This window comes from Dendropsophus ebraccatus, chromosome 8 (assembly GCF_027789765.1).
Source record: "Dendropsophus ebraccatus isolate aDenEbr1 chromosome 8, aDenEbr1.pat, whole genome shotgun sequence".
NCBI classification, from domain to species: Eukaryota; Metazoa; Chordata; class Amphibia; order Anura; family Hylidae; genus Dendropsophus; species Dendropsophus ebraccatus.
The window spans coordinates 60455326-60472026 of NC_091461.1; the positions used below are offsets into that span (position 1 = coordinate 60455326).

At 40.8% G+C, this 16701-nt stretch overlaps 1 protein-coding gene across 1 annotated transcript in view; it reads left to right on the forward strand.

Annotated features, from left to right (window-relative positions):
* Nucleotides 1-16701, forward strand: part of SPOCK2 (SPARC (osteonectin), cwcv and kazal like domains proteoglycan 2) — a 128261-nt gene that overhangs the window by 90832 nt on the left and 20728 nt on the right. The gene's annotated exons all lie outside the window — the stretch shown is intronic.

The following is a 16701-nucleotide window of genomic DNA, read 5'->3' on the forward strand; positions in this document are numbered from 1 at the left end:
TTACATATCGTTGTAATCGTAATGACTTGAGGAACATGTATAACAAGTCAGTTTTACGCCAGGGCGAACGGTATAAAAACAAATACCCCCAAATTTAAAAAATGCATTTTTTTTTTTTACAATTTCACCACATATTGAATTTTTTTTTTTGTTTTGCAGTGTACTTTATGAAAAAATTCAGCCTGTCATTGCAAAGTACAATTAGTGGCGGAAAAAATAAGGGCTCATGTGGGTTTCTAGGTTAAAAAATGCAATTGCTATGGCCTTTTTAGCACAAGGAGGAAAAAAACGGAAGTGCTAAAATGCTAATTAGCTCAGTCCTTAAGGGGTTAATGGGACATGAAGCTCTGAGATTGGCTCAAGTGTTCAGAAAAAAAGAAAGCTGATTGCAGTTGCACAATGTGTTCCATTTATGTTTGTCAACTATTCGTGGGATCAGCAGGGGTCCCAGCAGTTGGACCCCTATCAGACCTTTAGTTATCAGCTATCCTGTGGATAGGGAATACATTGCCAAAATGAGATTATCCAGTTTAATTATGTAACTTAATAGGTGGAATATCACCATTTTTCCACCTTCACACCTCCATGCTTTATTAGTATTCTATTATATGGAGGACTCTCCAACTTTAGGCATTGTAAATTATATAGATTAATTAAGGATTGTGGCATTTATGGAACAGTCTCATGCAAGTACTGTATGCAGATGAAACCAAGATGACACCAAAATATGATCTCAGCCTTAGGATTTAACTAAAGATTACGTTATGATCTTTATGTGATTACTTCCTTATAATTCTGTAGGCAACAGGAATACAACAATAGTAAGTGCAAAGAGTTGAAAGACAAATTCTAGCAGAAAACCAAGGATAAATTCTTCAAACACCCTTCACTATACATAATTATAGTGTGAACATTAAGTGGAAGAGATGGGAAAATGCAGCACATTGCATAATTAAATAGAAAATAATAATGAGACAGAAAATTTTACCATAAGCTATGTATGTTGGCAAGAATTTATTCAAGGATAATTGCTACCAGTTATACAATTTGTTGCATATGCAGGACCGTTAAAGGTCTTTTCCTGATATAGATATATAATATGAAACGATCCCCTGAAGCTACAGACAGCTCCCGGTCCTTGCTGTTTCCATTGATGCTTTGTCCCAACAGGAACTGTTCACTCTCAACAGTGATTGGCTGAACTGGAAGTTCCTGGGAGCTGTAATAATGGCAGCTGCAGGCTATCAGGATAGGTGAATGTCACATCTTTTTATTTTTATACCCCCACCAGCCATATTTAACAAACAGCCCTCTTCAAGTTTGTTTTATCCTATTATGCTTTGTAGAGGAAAGGAGGGGAGAGGGGGCTCCTTTTTGGAAAACAAAAAAAAAAAAAATTTAAAAACTTCAAAATCAATTAATCATACTTAAATTTCAGTGTCCAACAAGGGATGTGATATATACCATGTTTTCAATTTCCTTTTTTTCCCTTTAGTTATCATGCTTTGAAACAAAACTATCCAGGTCCAATCTTTGGAGGGCAGCTTTTTAGTCTTGTGCTGATTGGAAAAAAAAAAGAGACTAAAAGCAGGAAGCAGTCGTTTGCGTACTCACAAAGGAGGCAGTCATTGAGACTTCCTTCATTTTGTCTCTTTTTTTCAACCAGCACAAGATTAAAAAGCTGCTTTCAGGAAACTGGGAGACTGGACCTGGCTACAAGTAAGTATAGCTTAATTAGAAACATGATAACTAAAAAAAATAATGGATGTAAATTGCTAACTTGCTTTATTCCACATCTCCTGTTGAGTTATATTTTGAAAGTTATAACGACAGGTACACTTTAAAGATAAATCATTATATTGGCAGGTTTTTAACTAAAATTAATTCCTCTTTATCATTATCTAGATGAAACCTCTCCAGTTTTTCCTAACATCTTTTAAACATTTAGAGATACCATGTTTGCTCTTGGATAAGATAACATTTCTCTTCTCTTGCTAGGGGTGTTTAATTACATTCACTTCAGAGCTGCACTAATCAGCTCTTTAATTCCCTTGGTGGATGGGGAAATTAAGCAGATTCAGCAAGGACAGCAGGATAGGAACCTCTGTCACTTCAAGGATCTAAAAAGGACCTTACAATATTGAGAACAATTCACTTTTTGTCAAGGTGGCAGGAGGTCTCTTCAGTTGACTGATAGTTATATCACTTAGCAATGATTAATATGATTTAGTTGTAAGACCTTGTGTACATGGCAGAGCTGTGAGGATGAGACTTTATGATGCCACACAAAGTCCCTGTGGCTCCTTAGTGCGTATTTATGGTGCCTTATCTGGTCTATCACAGCTCATGTTCCATTTTACTACAGCACCTTAAAGGAGAAGTCCTGCCCTTTGAAAAATATCACAGCTGGCAGGGGTAGGGGGGGGGGGGGACATAACAAGCAACCATTATTTACCTCTGCCCCTACCCGTGAAGCACTGCTTCAAAGGCTATTAAAGTTTGTTCCACCTGCCAGCTGTTTAACTTTTCAAATGTCTGGAAGTCATTTCAAGTCTCATTCATTCTATGGCAAGAATACTGACAATAACAAATTGTGTGTGTGTGTGGGTATGTGTGTGTGTGTATATATATATATATATATATATATATATATATATATATATATATATATATACACAAATAGACTTGAAGGGGTTTTTCAGAAATGAAATCTATTTTTAACTGTCTATGAAATTAACATATATTGGTGAATAAGGGTATTTTACTACATTCCTGTAGTCTTTCATAATTTTATTCTGCTTTTCATGCAACTTGTCTGCTCTGTTGTCTACATTAGCCCAAGATTCTGTCTAAAGTGTTCCTGTGTAAGCTTTATTAAGAAGTTTAGAAAACTCTCTCTCCCTCCAACATAATAATAGTGAAAAGGTATAGTGCAGGGGTGGGAACCTTCAGCCCACCAGCTTTTAAAAAACTACAATTCCCATCATGCCTGCACAGCCAAAGCTAAAGCTAGAGAGAGTTGGCTGAATTCCTTAGTAGAGTGTACACAGTACACACTCATTACATAAAAAAGGCGCACCATAGGCAGTAGTAAAGATAACATGTACCTCCTTGTAACATCCCCCATTAAGATCTATGGATGTCCTAAACTGCTGATCAATACGATTTATGTAAAAGTAATCTTTGTCGGGCTATCAAACCACAGAATGTACCAAAGTTCCATACATTACAAATGACAGGCATTAAAGCCCAGATTTATCAAACTGTGTAAAACAGAAACAGGTGCAAACTGCCTGCGGCAAACAATCACAGCTATGTGACTATGTGACATATACCTTTAGGGAGGCAGTAGAATGTGGTTTCCTGAAAATTGTTGTACCATTTAGATGCTTTGCTATGATTTGGTTATGTTAGATTTCACAGTTTATCGCATTATTTAGTTAGTGTTGAAAATATTTGGCAGGTTTGAGAAACTGTACAGCAAGTGGCAAAATTTAATTGTAGCAACAGAGAAAGAATGTGCAATGTATAGAACAATTTTCTAAATTAAGATTCTTCAAAGGTGGAAAAGAAAGGTGTGTAGATCCCTAGGTTCAGAGATGTCATCCCATGATGCATTGATGTCATTTAAAGGGATGCAGTCCATTAAAGGGGTTTTACAATTAAAATTTCCATGTCCTTTATCCAGACGACCTCCATACCTCTCGGCAATCTCCAGATCCTGGGCTCTATTCATTCTTTCTGGAGCCGGCGGTAAGAGCTGAGTGCTGTACTTGGCTTTCTCTGGTGGCTCTATAGAGAATGAATAGAGCTACAGGTCACATGCCGACCCATGGCTGTATTCAAAACAAAGTGGCTGAGGTCAAATCTGGAGATCGCCGGGGGTATGGAGATCGGACCCCCCGCAATCTCTTACTTTTCCTCTATCCTGTGGATAGGGGACAAGTAACTTTTAGGAGAACCCGTTTAACCACTGACTAATCACTTTACATGGGCACTAACTGCAGTGGTCTGTTGTCTTGTTAGGGCAAAAAAGTCTGTGGGCCAGGTTCTCTTTAGATAAATTTGTCCAAATGTTCCACAATGTAATAAAAAGAAAGCTATATTCATAGTATTACAATAGTTCAGTCTAAACGTAAAACATTCAAAGTGAGACAAGAAGTTTACAAGAAATCTGTTATACAAGGAGCTGTTATAACATGACAACAATCAAAGCAACAAAGCATCTACCATATTCTAGTTAATATCCAAATCAAATTCAGCTTGTACTTGTGGGTCCCTAGAGAGCAAGTGAGCAATATTTTATGGATGAACAGGTTGACATTGTAACAGCTGCTCTGTGGCCAATCAATATCCTATCATGCCAGAAAAGCTGTGATCTTACTGGTGTTTAAGTATGTTGCTACAGCAATAACAAGCTTGAGCAAGTGGCAAAACACTGTGTGAAATGTGACTGCAAATAAACAATGAGACTAGGTTGCAGATGTCAGTGCTCTATACTGATGTAATAACTCTATGTAAAGTTTAACTTAAAGGGGTTATCTGGGTAACAAAAACAATATTCTAAATGATCCCCCTTCCCAATACCACCCTATGTCTAATATACATGTATAACCTAGCTTGCACCCTTTCCCTGTTTTCTCATACTTACGTGCTCTAGATGTCTTAATTTATCTTCTCTGTGTCCACTATGACCACGCTCAGCTTCCTTTCCCCTCCTCCCTTTATAGACACAGAACATGTCATCTCCTCTCTGGGGTCTGTGTTAGCTGTCTATTGACTTGGTAACCTAACCCCCTGGAGACATCATCTGCATCATCTCCATGCACTTGTGCTTCTTCCATAGACTTTCATGTGTCCCTGAGCCTAGGTTTCTGTAATAAGAAAAGTTATAATTCTATCTCTGCTTGCTGTCAGTGAATGTAGGCATATGTACCTGTCTTTGTGTCACAGCTATGCATATTGTAAGTGTTATGGATGTTCTTAGAGTCTGGATGGAAGTAGAATGTTTTCATTCACAGTCAGCAAGCAGAGATCTAAACCTATGCTACACCCACACTCCTCGGTAAGCAGATGCCCATTATGCGGCACATAGCTGCATCATACATGCATCATCAGCTAGTATGGAATACATACTGGGTGATGTCATGCAAAATCAGTGAAAAAACCAGTACTGTGTTTACTTGTGCAATAGTAATGACAGCAGTGGGCAGGAAAGCAAGCTAGGGTGCAAGTATGCAAATGGAGCAATCAGAGCAATGCATGATGAGAAAATGTAGTTTCCTGGCCGGTACCATCTTGGTTATAGATCGGCTTTTAGAAAAACGTGTAACTCAGGAATGGCAGCAGCTAGAAAGACAAGAGAATCAAAATACTCAGGGGGACTTGGTGAGTAAGAGCCGCTTGCATTTCATTTTTTCACTCTTTTGGTGGATAATTCCTTTAAATTTGATAGAAGTAAAGCTGAGTATGCTTCAACAATGGCAAAGTAGTGAATATTTCCCAAATTCAAAATAAGGCTTCATACAGACAGATGTGTGCATGGTTACCACCAGTGGCAGAAGGAGCCCGTGTGGCCCCCAGTGCATGCACCAAATAGCAACCCAAGCCCCCATTAGAAAAGAAAAAATTTTCTTTTTTTTTTTTTCAATTCTTTATTTTAGATTTAAAATTTATATAAACACATAACTGTCTGACATAATACAGCAAAGTATGTGAACAAAGGTGACAACTTAATTGAGGCTAAGTGGTATAGGATAACATACTACGATCAGAACTGATGTATAATAAATAGTGATGAGCGAGTACTAAAATGCTCGGGTGCTCGTTACTCGAAACGAATATCTTCCGATACTTGAGTGCTCGTTTCGACTAACGAACCCCATTTAAGTCAATGGGAGACTCAAGCATTTTTTGAGGGTACCCAAGTTCGGTAGAGGGAAGGTCGTCTGAAAAACCTGTCAACCTCAGAAATTGATAGAAACACAACGTAAATGGACAGGAAACAGCAGGGGCAGCATGTATGGACGCCTCTGAGGCTGCCTAATGGCACCATTATGCCTAATTCTGTGCAACAGCCTGGTTAAAACAGAGGGACAGCAATGCATTCTGGAACCTGTAGTACTGAGTACATCTGCTCAACCAGGAAATACAGAAACACGAAACAGAACAAAAAACCACAAAACAAATGGATTTTTGGTTGTTGCAAAACTGGGATAGATAGGTAATAAATAATGCTATATGCTTCTGCAGAAGTTTCATTTTTTCTTGCCTCGATCTGGAGTTCCCCTTTAAGAAAAAATAAGAAAATATTAAATTAAGAAAAAAGTACAATATATACAGTATATATACATGGTGTCTTAGTAAGGGGTGGTGTGGTACATCATAGTGCAAATGTTTGGGGGGGGGGGGAAACACACATCCTTCTAAACTATCAAAGTGGTAAAAGTGAACTCAAACTGTGCAATCAAACAACAACAACCAATGAAAAGTGAGATAAGTGCAGAACTTTAAACTTTTACAATGTGAACTATGAACTGAAAACTATGAACCCATCAATAGTGACATCCCATTCCCTAGTTGACTAATGTGACAAGTCACAATTCTAAGTGCTAAATGGTTTAAGTGTTAACAAACAAGCATGAGCACAGATAGATAGATTTCTCTCTCATACTGTGCAAACTTACAATATGTATATATCCCAAAAAATTAAACTGAAGAGTAACCATCATTTTCAAATTTCTGACATGTCACCAAACTTGTTAGGGTCCAAGTGCTGACCCTAACCCTACTTGCTTAAAGGAAGGGGCAGAGGGCCCTCAGCAGAGTGCGGAATCTGTTCCTTCCTGATCATCACTTCCCGGATAGACAAACAGAAACAAAAAGGTGACTACCTGACCACCTCTGCCCTATTTTGGCAACTGTTGGGGGTAAGGAGGCTGACATGTCAATATAAAAGTTATAGTCACGTCAATCGTTCTATGAAGTGATAGTTACCCTCCCCTTTAAGGCACAAACAGCATTAACAAACTATTAACTGTGGCGGTGTGTATCCTAAACGTCATTTTTGTCAACTCCATTTCCTCACTCTCCTCCTCACTTTGAGTTACATTCATGACAACAACCTCACTGTCTGACAACCGGGTCTCATCGTCATCATCAGACACCTCTTCCAACCCCGCTTGCAAGTCCTCTCATCACCCGCTGACTGCGTGAGCTGCATAGTTTGGGCATCAGGACAGATCGACTGCTCCGGTTTCTGTGACTCGGGAGGGTCCAGAAAAGAGTTCCTGGGAGCATGGTGGTGGATCTGAATCCCTTCTTTCCCTGGAGGGGCCAGGCTGTGGGGAAGGAGGCTGAGCTTCTGGAGCAAGGGTTCCACTCCCTTGGGTAGCGTGGCTGGACTGCATGGAAGACTGGGTGGTGGATAAGTTACTGGACACATTATCTGCTATCTACGTGATCACCTGTTCACACTGCTGTGGTTTCAATATTGGTCTACCATGAGACCCCGTAAGTTGGTCAAAGAAGCTAGGGAGTGGACGTCTGCGGTGTGCCACTGCTACCTCCTCAACAGGTGCTGCTGTGTCACCCTGCCCTGAACCATGGCCTCCTTAAGTTCACCATTTTATGGACACTGCACAGTATGGAACTTAGATAGGCCTTGCGTATGAAATACAGAAATCAGGAAAAATAGTTGTGCTCCCACAAGTTTTAAGTGGGCTGTACGGTACAATCTGGTAGTGGCTGGACCTAGATACACGCTGTGATACCCCCTTACAATGAGCAGTGAAGTTTTATAAAGGTGTACTACAAATCCCAGCAATACAGTGTAGTACCCACTAGTTTAGGGGGGGGCTGTACGGTACAATCTGGTAGTGGCTGGACCTAGATACATGCTGTGATACCCCCTTACAATGAGCAGTGAAGTTGTATGCAGGTGTACTACAAATCCCAGCAATACAGTGTAGTACCCACTAGTTTAGGGGTGCTGTACGGTACAATCTACAATCTGGTAGTGACTGGACCTAGATACACACTCTGTGATACCCCCTTACAATGAGCAGTGAAGTTTTTTTAAAGGTGTACTACAAATCCCAGCAATACAGTGTAGTACCCACTAGTTTAGGGGGACTGTACGGTACAATCAGGTAGTGGCTGGACCTAGATACATGCTGTGATACCCCCGTCCAATGAGCAGTGAAGTTGTATGCAGGTGTACTACAAATCCCAGCAATCCAATGTAGTACAGCAGAACCACCAGCCCCCAAATCAAAAAGGAGTACACTGAGCACTTCTTAGGGGTCTGTATGCAACACCCAATGTCCCCTTTCTGCCAGCAGCCGATCACCACAGTGTGCTGCTGAAATCGTGGTAGCAGCACTGCAACTCCCAGCCAGCAGTCTGTAGTAATACTATTAAAAAACGATTTGAAGCCCTGAAAAGGGCTGTTTGTTTATATTGCTAGTATTCCCTGCCTACTGGAACGCTAAATCCTACACTGACACTCTCCCTGACCAGCAGCAGCTCTGTCCCTAATCTCTCACAGCATGCGTCTGAAGCGAGTACTGCGGGCTGCGCGTTTTATATGGCAGGGTCATCTGATCTGGCCAACCAATCGCTGCTTTAGACATGTATGGGTCCCACGTGATTGCAGTATGTACCAAAGGGTCTCCTGCATGTTTATTGGCTGAGAAATAGCGCCCAAACGGATGATGAGATTTTCTCGAGTATCGCAAGATGCTCGTCGAGTAACGAGTACCATCGAGTACCCTAATACTTGATCGAGTACCAAGCTTGGACGAGCATGCTCGCTCATCACTAATAATAAATCACGACTACCACAATCATGCGGGGAAATAAGCGGTAGTGTGCCGTTATACCATTTGAGTCCTTGTAGTGGTGAATAGAAGCATATTAATCCCGTTACAGAGGTAAGGACATAGTTACAGACCGTTTGAATCTTCGATCACTTCAAAATTGGTAATAACCCGCAATTAGCAGGCAGACAAGAATGTTTTTTCAGCTTCCATTCAGTGTTATATGTTGTGGCTGGCTTTTGTATGGTATTGTGCGTCAGACTGTGCTTTTCTGTACAGAGGTATACAGTAAAAGACATATTCCATATAGTATATGTTTCTTGTTTTTTTAAATGGAAGCCTCTGTGATGACAGATGCCACTCTGAGAGATCCCTTGGGTATATTTGTTTACTTTTCCTGATGTATACCTGGGAGAATTCAAAAGGGGTTGCATTAATCTGACAAGCACTTATATAGTGAGTTTCTGGATGAGCTGTCTCCCACAGACTATAGAAGAATATGGCACAGAATATAGCACAATCCTGACACAGGTAGCCTCTGTTTGCTATATCTCACACAGGGATGTCATAGACAATGATGCATAAAATAATTGACAGTGTCAGTACAAATACATAGCCCTTAAAAGGCACAAACATTGCATCTCAATGCCCCTTCTAGCATATTTCGCATGACTACCAGGACAACAGGTGGAGCGCCAAAACGCATTGTCTACACACACACTGTTGCTTTTTTCAACCTAAGGTACTCCAGTTTTTCAGTGAATACATTCTTCAATGTTGGATAAGGCTCAAAAGGTGTCTATACATATAATAAATTTGGTGTACAGCACTTTCAGCAGCTTTGTGATGCAAATTACAACCCAACTCTAGCATATTTTTAATAGCTCATCTCTTTGTTTTTAAAAAGATGGTCAATATAGTTAAGACTGGGACTTGCCAAACCAGTTGTATAGACCCGGATTTGGCTCTAGACATTGGAGAATAAACTGCCCTTTTAGCATCTATTAAAATCTGACAGATGCTGGGCACCTTGGGGGTTGTGATTTTGCAATAGTCATAGGTTGGAGACCATTGACCATTGTTTAGGCCTGTATGCGGCTTCTTGACCATGAAAAGCTAATGCATGAAGCACCGTCTAGTCCTTGTGCTGAAGCATCCATTGCTTCCGGGGTCGAGGTTGGCACAAGGAATCGTCTGTTTGTGGGACACCACCGCAGCCACCAATTGGGAAATTCCTTGAGACAACTCCAACCCTGGATGCAGGGCTGCGCTCTGTGAAAATGCCGACAGTATGGGGAATATAGAAGGTACTTTTAGTAGAGTTTTTTTTTCTTTTCATTGCCAAATGTGTCATCATGATGTGTGTTTTATATTAGTATATTAGTATATTTGTGCTGTCTAATATTTCTAACACTTGATTGCCAGTTTACTGTTAGCTTTATGACTTGCTATGTTGTTAACAAGAATGAAGCAGAAATGATTGACCTTGATAATTAGAAATTGGGCTTTGTGTCCTTTTTGCTATGTAGTGTTTACAGATAACATAATTGTTACCCTGATATACACTGAGACTGTCTCAATATAAATACGGGTGTGAAGTCAGCAATTTACCCAACAAAATCTAACAGGGAATGTTTTCTGTTATTTCATGTGAGCGGTGACAGTGTCAGTTCCAGTCAGTGAGCCCTGCTTTCATGCTATTGTGACATTACTTGTATATTACTATGTAGATGTTTTGTCATCTCGCGCTGCCGTTACTCATCCCTTTTTCTTCTGCTCCAGCCATTCCTTACTACTCACAGCGTTGAGCATATTTTATTGAGCCTCTGACATTTAATAAAAGTCGTCTCTTCACTGAGAAACATAAACCAGTGCAGTTTTAAATAGATGCCCATTCAAAGCTGGCTTAGAGGGTAGAAAACGAAATCACTTGGGATAAAAGTAAACATTTCATATCATACTGATATTGTTTTTCTTTCCGCATTTGCATTGTCCTACATGTAACATTTATTGAACGCCAGACATTCTTTCCCTCCGGAGATTGCATTCTAATTTGCTGAGGATAACTGGGTGTTGTAAGGTCACAGGGTAGATGGATGGTGGGCTTTAGTGGGACTTTTATTTAGCATCGTATCACAAGACTTCCAATGACACAGTGAACATGCATGCCATAAATAAGCATCATTTACATATGTTTAGGGGAAAATTTCCATTTTAGAGTTTGTGAACTATGACATTGTTTAAAACACACACACACACACACACACACACACACACACACACATATATATATATATATATATATACACACACACAGAGAAAGCTGCTATACTGTGCCCACATATTTCTTAAATCATTTTACACATATAATATAAAATTTGTATTTATTTATCCTGTGATAATTTACATTAAACAAAAACCTAAAGACCTATTTCAGAATTTTCAGCTTCTTTCTGTTCAGCTCACATACCAAAAACAGGAATTAATAGTAATCAATAAGTTCAATGAACCACAAAATGGTACCAATGGAAGATAAAACTTGCCCCCCCCCAAAAAAAAAACAAAAAAAAACAAATGCTGATGCAGTTACCTTGACATAAAAGTAAAAATGCCATGGCCTTTGGAATGCATTGACAAAAAACTAATACATTTGAAAGGAAAAAAAAATGTCACATCGTAATGGCTGTAGAACAAAAGGATTACAGGACTATATTGAGCCCAAGTATTTAGGACTGCCTGTAGTGCCACCTGCCCTCCCAGACCCACATGACGTGGACATTTAGCCATTCAGTGGCTGCAGAGTTCTCCGCGTTAATAATTGAAGTGGGTTGGTTAACAGGTCCTGTGGCGTTGAGTTGGCACCCAACCCAAAGAAGAAGCATAGACCAGTAGAAAACCAGGAGCATTTACGTAACAGGGGGGGGGGCAGCATGTTTATTATTTTTATATAACCCCCAGTCTAAAGCAACTTTCACTTTTGCCTGGACAACCCCATTAAAGAGTTTGCAAAGAGCTTATCTCAAAAGTAGGAGGCAGCCAACTGGATGATGTTACAGCCAGAGCCCTGGAGTACCAAGGTAGGTGAGTATGTTCTTTTTTTATTTTCAGCCCACACTCTTTTTCATTGTCTCCAGTTAACCTCTTTAAAGGACATTGCAAGTTCATATCAGTTAAATCTGTAGCTTCATGTTATCTAGTAGTAATTTGATTTAAAAAATTTGTAAGAGATTCTTAGTTAATATTAGAATCCCTGACAGTAATATGACATAGCAAAGATCACAGAATACAGCTAGTGAAGACTTCAACTGCAACTATTCAGCAAAGTAGTGAAGAGTAGAGAACAGCGAGACCCGGGAGGGCCTGATATCACTTATATATGTACACATGAAATTATTCTGTACTGACTTGCTCGGTATAGGCCCTGAGCAGTTAGTCATAGCTTTATAAAGAAAATAAAAAATAATGTGCCAGGGCACCAGTCGAAATCTTGCTGTATCTGCTGAATAGAAATGCTGTGTGTCAGAAGCACTCTGTTCTATTGAGTTATGATTTATGTATGGGAAGGATGCTTTGGGGCAGGTCAGCAGGCGGATTGAAATAATTTACCAGAATGGGAATTTCAGTGCAACATTTGTAGATCAGCACAATTACCTCAGCCTCAGATAATAGTTCTCAGAAATCCAGGGATCCATTAACATTCTTATGAGAATGAAGTGGCCTGGGATGTCTTTAACCTGCGGGTAATAAAATTTTCAGTGTGTTGTTACAGTTATGTAAATAATAGAATCTAAGACTTACATTGCCTAAAGGTTACGGCTGAGCTTTGGATGAGCTAGTTAGCAGGCAGGCGATAGGTTACGATGATTGTGTGTACTCTAGAAAATTGCATCATTGATTGAAGTCACTGGACTGTTGCGTCTGCTTGTTTTCCATTTGGTTTTCAAACAAATTAATCTGAGATTAGGGTTAAAATATTACAAAGTACCTGTGTGATGTATGCAAAACGAGAAACTAAAAGCCTCTGATTTATTTACTGTATCTTTCCATAGCCATAAAGAAAACGACAGTAACTAGTAGCTCTAAGGCAGCCATTAATAGTCCAACATCAGATTTGTAAATGTAATATACTCTACTTCATTACGTAATGCTGACATTTCTTGTGATACTGTGGCACACCCAATACGGTCTTATATTTCCTGTATCAAATGATATCATTTTCTAAATTAATGGAATTACCTTATGATTACCATAGATAAGGCTTTGATTCTGGCCAAAGGCTACACCTTAAAGGACAACTCCAGCCAAAATTTATTTTTAAATATGTTATTACATAAGCAAAGTTTGACAGATTCCTAATAAACACTAACTATGGGAAATGCACATATAGTGCTATTTCCCTAAATTTGGTAGATCAGGCTGGCTTCAATTTCTCTAAAAAAGGTGACATCATGACCTGGGTGTATTTACCTGAATTGTCCAGCAGGGGGCGCAGTATATGTAGACATTACAGGGTAAAAATAACTGGGGCCTTTCCTCTGCTTTAGGCACAGAATTCAGCTACCGTACCCTCTCCCCCCCAACCTTCACCCCACCCTGTAGTGCAAACATTCCCCATGTAATGTCTACATATCTTGCGCCCCCTGCTGGACACTTCAGGTAAATACACCCGGGTCGTGATGTCACCTTTTTTTTTTAAGAAATTGAAGCCTGTCTGATCTACTAAGTTCAGGGAAATAACGTTATATGTGCATTTCCCATAATTAGTGTACATTAGAAATTTGTCTAACTTTGCTTAGGAAGTAACATATTTAAAAATAGATTTCTCCTTTAAGTATTCTGTTCCTTGTTTGCACACCAGAGATGGTAGGACATGTGATATCACTCTTTACAATAAAAAAAGTGGCTGAACACAAGCCATTTTGGTGCCCCACTTTTTGGGGACTTTGCTGCCCCCATAGTGATAACTAAAGAACACGAATAAAAGGACACCCATACCACAATAACTATCTGCCCCCATATGCAGTAATTACCATAAAGTTCCTATTACAGTTCCAGACACATGTTTTTCCTATACAGCACAGCCACAAGTCTAAGTTGTACACTCATATCGTCCCATACACAATGCAGCTTATTTTCCAATATATACATGGTGCATTATATATATACACAACAGATATATATATATATATATATAGTGCATTTTATATATATATCACATATATACATGGTGCATTATATATATACAACATATATACCTGGTGCATTTTATATATATATATACATATATATATATATATATATATATATATATATATATATATATATTGTAGGGATCTTCCCGGGGGATGGTGTGTTTGGACACAGTTCACAGCAGACTTGGACTTGTAAAATAACAGCTTGGCGTTTATTTGCAGCATAAACAGTCCATAACAGAAATATAGCAACACTGTGCTTTAAGAACAAAACAAAAAGGTCTTGGCCGTCTGGGCGCTAACTAACACAGCAGGTTACCTCTCTGACACTTCAGTCGGTAGTATTGCGGGGTGTGAACAGGCCCCAGCAGCGGCTGTCTTCCCAGCTCTCACCAAACAGCATGCAGGCTGTTCACTCCTGTCTGAGAGCAAGGACCTGTACACTGAGCACACCTTTTGCCTTCTCAGGCTGATTGGGATCAGAGCTCACCTGATCCCAAAACCCACACTGGATCGAGGGGGAGGGAATGGCAAGTCCCACTACCAAAACCTACCTGCCATTCCATGTAAGTCCAGGCCCGGCAATAATAAATAATAGCTCAGCAGCATAACACTGCTGAGCACAGATGCCTCCTGGACTCACCATCTCACGCTGTGTAGTAACCTGGGTGAGATGTACATCCCCTCGAGCACTTTACCAGTGACATGTCCACATATCCCCCCCCTCTTCTTCAGACCGGAGGGCTGAGCATTTTGTCCCCACAGACAGTGTACCCTAGATAGGGCGTCAGCATTTGCCTGTAATTTCCCCGGCCTGTGTTCCACAGTGAAATTAAAGTTTTGTAGGGACAGAAACCACCTGGTCACCCTTGCATTCTTCTCCTTGTTTATTTTCATCCATGTTAGGGGGGCATGGTCTGTCACTAACTTAAATCTCCTGCCTAGTAGGTAGTACTTCAGGGATTCTAGGGCCCACTTCACTGCCAGACATTCTCGCTCAACTATGGCATAGTTTTTCTCGGCCGGGGATAGCTTCCTACTTAAGTACATCACCGGGTGCTCCTCGCCATTCACGACCTGTGAGAGGACGGCACCTAACCCTGTGTTAGAGGCGTCTGTCTGTACTAGAAACTCTCGCCTAAAGTCAGGGGTAACTAGCACAGGCTGTTGGCACAGGGCAGACTTAAGGCTTTGAAAAGCCTTCTCAGCCTCTGGAGTCCATGTCACCATTGCGGACTTCGCACCCTTTGTCAGGTCAGTTAGTGGGGCTGCAACTGAGGCAAAATTTGGCACAAACCTACGGTAATAGCCCGTAATACCCAGGAAAGCTCTGACCTGTTTCTTTGTGAGGGGTTGAGGCCAATTCTGTATTGCCTCAATTTTATTTAGTTGTGGTTTCACTAACCCCCTCCCAATAATGTAGCCCAAGTATTTGGCCTCCTCTAAGGCTAATGCACACTTCTCTGCATTGATGGTTAACCCTGCATCACTTATGGCAGCTAACACCGCCTGGACCTTACAGAGGTGACTTTCCCAATCAGGGCTAAAAATGACCACATCATCGAGGTAGGCAGCAGAGTAATCCCGATGTGGTCGCAGAATCAAGTCCATCAACCTCTGAAAAGTGGCAGGGGCTCCATGTAACCCGAATGGCATCACTACATATTGGAAGAGCCCATCAGGGGTGGAGAATGCAGTCTTCTCTCTAGCCTCAGGAGTGAGTGGGATCTGCCAGTAGCCCTTAGTGAGATCGAGAGTAGTTATGTACCTGGCATTACCCATCCTTTCTATCAACTCATCTACCCTGGGCATGGGGTAGGCATCGAACTTGGAGATCTCATTTAACTTTCTAAAATCATTACAGAACCTCCAAGTTCCATTGGGCTTTGGGATTAACACAATCGGGCTGGACCACTCGCTCTGGGACACCTCAATGACTCCTAGGTCAAGCATACGTTTTACCTCGGATGATACCGCCTCCCTCCGTGCTTCTGGTATCCTATAGGGCTTAAGGTTTACTCGGCTTCTAGGCTCAGTTTCAACATGATGACTAATGAGATGCGTACGCCCTGGTAGGTCAGAAAACTTGTCTTTATTTCTCTGCAGAACTCCTTAGCTTCCTGCTTCTGGGACACTGATAGGGTGTCACCAATCCTGACCGGAGGGATTGGTGGTGACAGATGACCAACAGGCTTTGTCGCCACCAAGGATTCCCTGTCTTTCCAGGGCTTGATCAAGTTTATGTGATTGACTTGGAAAGGCTTCCTTCTACCTGGTTGGTGTACCTTGTAGTTGACCTCACTGATCTTCTCTACAATTTCATAGGGACCCTGCCACTTGGCTAAGAATTTGCTTTCTACCGTGGGAACAAGTATGAGTACCCGGTCACCTGGGCTAAATGTCCTGATTCTTGCAGAACGATTGTAAATTCTGCTTTGGCCCTCTTGCGCCCTCTGGAGGTGTTCCCTTACTAGGGGCATTACAGTGGCTATACGGTCCTGCATTTGTGCTACATGCTCTATAACACTCTTGTATGGGGTGGACTCACTTTCCCATGTCTCTTTCGCTATATCCAACAAACCCCTAGGGTGACGACCATAGACTAATTCGAAGGGAGAGAACCCTGTGGACGCTTGGGGTACTTCCCTAATAGAAAACATCAGGTAAGGTAGTAAGTGATCCCAATCACG